This window comes from Equus quagga, chromosome 13 (genome assembly GCF_021613505.1).
Source record: "Equus quagga isolate Etosha38 chromosome 13, UCLA_HA_Equagga_1.0, whole genome shotgun sequence".
Lineage (NCBI taxonomy): Eukaryota > Metazoa > Chordata > Mammalia > Perissodactyla > Equidae > Equus > Equus quagga.
The window spans coordinates 85,595,327-85,599,734 of record NC_060279.1 but is presented as its reverse complement, the minus strand read 5'-3'; positions in this window follow the sequence as shown (position 1 = coordinate 85,599,734).

Genomic DNA, 4,408 nt, shown 5'->3' with positions numbered 1-4,408 from the left:
CCCCCCCCCCCCCCCCCCGGGCCTGCTGAATCAGACACTCTGAGGGTGAGGTCCAATAATCTATGAGCCCTCCAGGTGATTCTGATACACATGAAATTTTAACACTGTTCTTAGCCCATTGTGTTAATCCCTCACCTACTGCCAGAGGTTACTTGAGGAAGGCGCTGGATGCGAGTGTGCTTTATGGGATGTGGGCAGAAATCTTATGAAGTCTTCAGCACGTTAGAAAGGGTCTCAGTGCTGAGATATGCCCTTCATTGGCTTCTTTATCTCGTCCTTTAAAGAAATAAACTCTGTTTTAGAATCGTTTTAGATTTACAGGAATATTGCAAAGATAAATCAGAGATGCTCATTTACTCCATTATCTATTCCAGTTTCCTCTGTCTTTAACGTTTTACATTAGTGTAGCACATTTGCCACAATTAATGAACAATATTGATGCATTATTACTAACTAAAGGCCATACTTATTCAGATTTCCTTAGTTTTTGCTTAGTGTCCTTTGTTCTGATCCAAGATGCATTACATTTATACGTCACGTCTCCTCTTGATTGCAGCTCTCAGACTTTCCTTGTTTTGAATGACCTTGACGATTTTGAAAAGTACTGGTTAGGTATTTTGTAGACTGTCCCTCAATTGAATGCTCACCTTGGAGTGCATCTTTTTAAACTTGTCATCTGTTATGTTTTGGGGGGTGGGGGGGTGGGTGTTTGTGTGTGCGTGCTGGGGGGTTCAGCTGAAGCGTTTTAATGTAGTTCTCAGTTGGAGAGACCAGTGGCTAACGGCTCTGAAGACATTCTGGGACAGCCAGGAGAGGGAGGAGAGAAAGAGAGAAAAATGAGCGAGTCAGGGGCTGTCTTATATGCTTTCCGCGAGCGCCACCTGGAGGTCGGACGCGAACCCCGCAGAGAGAAGCTGGAGACGTACTGACGGACCCCCCACCGGGGAAGTTTCCTTGCCTGACCTACGGAGGAGATGCATTTAAGGCTTGGGGGAATTGCAGGTGAGAAAATTGCAGCCTTGAGAGAGAGTAGGAGGAGGAGAAGAAGCTCTAGATGCGGAAACAAAGACAAAGCTGACCATGCCCACTGCAGCTACAGGCGACCTGCCAAAAGCATTTCAATTGCTGAACAGACACTGTCTTTTCCCTGCATGTGACTAAAAAAACCCCCTAGTGACTGGAAGTCTTTATTACTTAAGATGACTATAAAGGTCATGGAACTCGCCTTAGACGTCCCCCAAGGGCACAGGTAAAGATTAGACTTATGAAGTGAGTGTAATAGGGGAATGGGGAAAAGGAAAAAGTTCTTGGAAGCAATGTAATTATCACACTGACGTCTTTATAACTCATATGCTTGCAGCTAGGGCAACCGAGCCATTCCGCTTTGCCCAGGACTTTCATTTTAGCCCTGAAATTTTCTAGTCTTGGGAAAAATTGTTAAAATTAATTAAACCCTGCACTTCTGAATGTGCACCTTTATGCACATTTATGTTTAACTCCAAAATAGTTCAAACATTGCTCTGGAAGTAAAGGAAAATATCAGTGGACACATTTGGAAATAGAATGTACACGGTGGAAGAGATCATTGGGGAACTGGAATATAGGTCAGAACAAAACACCTATAATGTAGAATAAAGACAAAAAACGGTGAAATGTACGAAGAGAGGGTGAGAGATGTAAGGATGCAGTGAGAAGGGCAGCATGAATTTGATTGTCATTTTAGAGGAGAGGAGAGAGAATGGGGCAGAGGCAATATTTAAAAGATGATGGTTGAGAATTTTCCATAACTGATAAAAGATACCCATCCCCAGGTTCAAGAGACCCAGAAAATATCCCAGGACATATCAACAGATTCCAAACTGGGTATATCATAGTGAAACTGCAGAATACCAAAAACAGTGAAAAAATATTCAAAGGAATAGGAGTTCTAGAGACTATAAAAATAATAGCAGAAAATGTGATTTTCACTTCAATCTACGGAAAGAGAACATCTTCTTGACCTAGAGTTTTGAACTCATTGAAAATTTCAAATAGTCTTATATGTAAATGAACAAAACGATCCAGTTAGAAGGAAATGTTTGATAGAACTGAGAAAATTAACATTCTGTTTCGAAGATACACATCAAAAACATAAAGATGTACAAGGCTAAAAGTAAATAAATAGAGACAAGATATATGATGCAAAGACTAAGCAAAAGAAAACCAGTAGGTGTCAAGACTCACTGTAGTGTTTGCTAAGAGGGGAGATCTTCTGCTAAGTGCTCTCACCACAAAACCAAACCAAAACAAAACAAAACAAGAAAGGGGGCAGGAGGAAACTTTTGGTGGTGGGCATAAGCATTGATTGTGGTGCTGGCTTCATGGATGTGTACTTATCTGCAAACACATTAAGTTGTATACATCAAGGGGGAGCAAAATAGCCCACCTCAAAATATGCCACTTTAGTGTATTCATTATTTTGAATTAAAGTAACTTAAGAAACAGCAGAAACAAGAAGCACACTCTGACCCTCCTTTGTCCCCTTGAAAACAGGGAATAAATCTCCCATGTGAAATTTACCCTCCCTGTACCAGCAGAAAGAGACACATCCTTATCACTGGACATGGAAATTCAGGGCCAAGAAGGCTGTATGAACAAACCTTGTTACTTCCTCACTAATTAGCTACCTTAAGCCCAAACTTCTTTGTCTTGTCAATTCTTCACAAATTTACTATATCTTTGTCTACAAGGCATAAAAGCTTCTGGCTCTGGTAACTTCTGAGAGGCTCATATCGTTGGGGCTCCTGTATGTACAAAATTAAATTTGTTTTTCTCCTCTTCATCTGTCTCATGTCAATTTAATCATTAGACCAGCCAAAGAACCTAGAAGGGAAGAAGGAAAAATTTTTCTTCCCCTACAACATTAAATATCTACAGCTTATTGTATGTAAAAAAAAAAAAAAAAGTGCAAAAAAAAAAAAAAAAACAAAACCCCAAAAACCAGGCATACTATGGCAATTAAAGGAGGAAGAACACCAGAGTGGATGTCCATAAATGTTTTCTATTAGGGTCATCGATTTTAACGAGGTTCGTCAAGACTGTTTGACCAAAACAAAATCCCTTCTCGGACTAGGTTAGATTCAAAGGTATTTTGTGTATTTTGTTGTTGCTGTTGTTCAGAGAGTTCCAAGAATGATTGAACAAGAAAGCTACAAGGAGGGAAAGGATGCTGAGTTTTGGAAGCAGTTAGAACCAGGAAAACCAAAGCTGAAGGCACTGCCACTCTGTCTCCTTTTCGGATACTCCCTGAGTCATCTTTGTGTTTCTCATTAAAGACCAGCTTCCTCCACATGGTGAGACAGATGGTCGCCAAGAGCTCCCAAGTTTTAGAGCGAATGACTTCTGTAGCGGGAGGAACAGAGAGATACTCCTCCACGCTGCTGCTCCCCATATGACTTCAGCACCTTGTCAACCAGGGACTGTGTGGTGAGGGGAGGGGAGCAAAGCGGATGCTCCCTCAGATGCACCATTCCTGGGAGCTTCTGGTTGAAGCTGGGATGCAAGCCTGGTCCCGACTGGATGCAACTGGTCCCGACAGGACCTCGCACTCAGAATGGGACCCCATGCTTTGGGTTGAATGCTCTGTGGTCGCCATCTTGAAGTTCTTAATCATTTCTCTTCCAATCTGTTTTGTTAATGAATTCCCACGGGACGATAGAGCATATGCCAGGGCTTGGAGCTGTGGCTTATACAGATCTTTGCTGCCTGCTGCCTCCCTACCTCCCTGTATTAATCCATTCAGGCTGCTACAGCAAAATGCCACAGCCTGGGCAGCTTGAACAGCAGAAATCTATTCTTTTGCAGTTCTGGAGGCCAGAAGTCCAAGATCAAGGTGTCGGCAGGGTTGGTTTCTGCGGTTCTATGGCTCATTCCTGGCTTCTGGTGTTTCGCTGACAGTTGTTGGCGTTTCTTGGCTTGTAGACAAATCCCTCCAACCTCTGCCTTCATGTTGACATGGGGTTCTCCCTGTGTGTGTGTCTCTGTGCCCGAATGTCCTGTCGTATTGGGTGAGGGGTCCACCCCACCAGGGTAAAAAGATGACCTCATCTTTTTAACTAATTACATTGGCAATGACCCTATCTCCAAATTAGGCCACATTCTGAGATACTAGGGGTTAGGACTTAAACATATAAATTTTGGGGGTGGACAAAATTTGGCCCATAAGAGTGTGGGTTGGTGTGTGATTGTGTGTGTGCAGAGGCTCTGTGTAGCTCTCTCTTTGGGTATCTGCATAGAATAGTGTGTATGTGTGTGTGTGTGTGTGTGTGTGTGTGTTATGGACTCAATGTGTCCCCCCACAATTCATTATGTTGAAGTCTTAAAACACTGCGTGGCTGTATTTAGAGATGGGGCCTCTGAGGAAGTAATT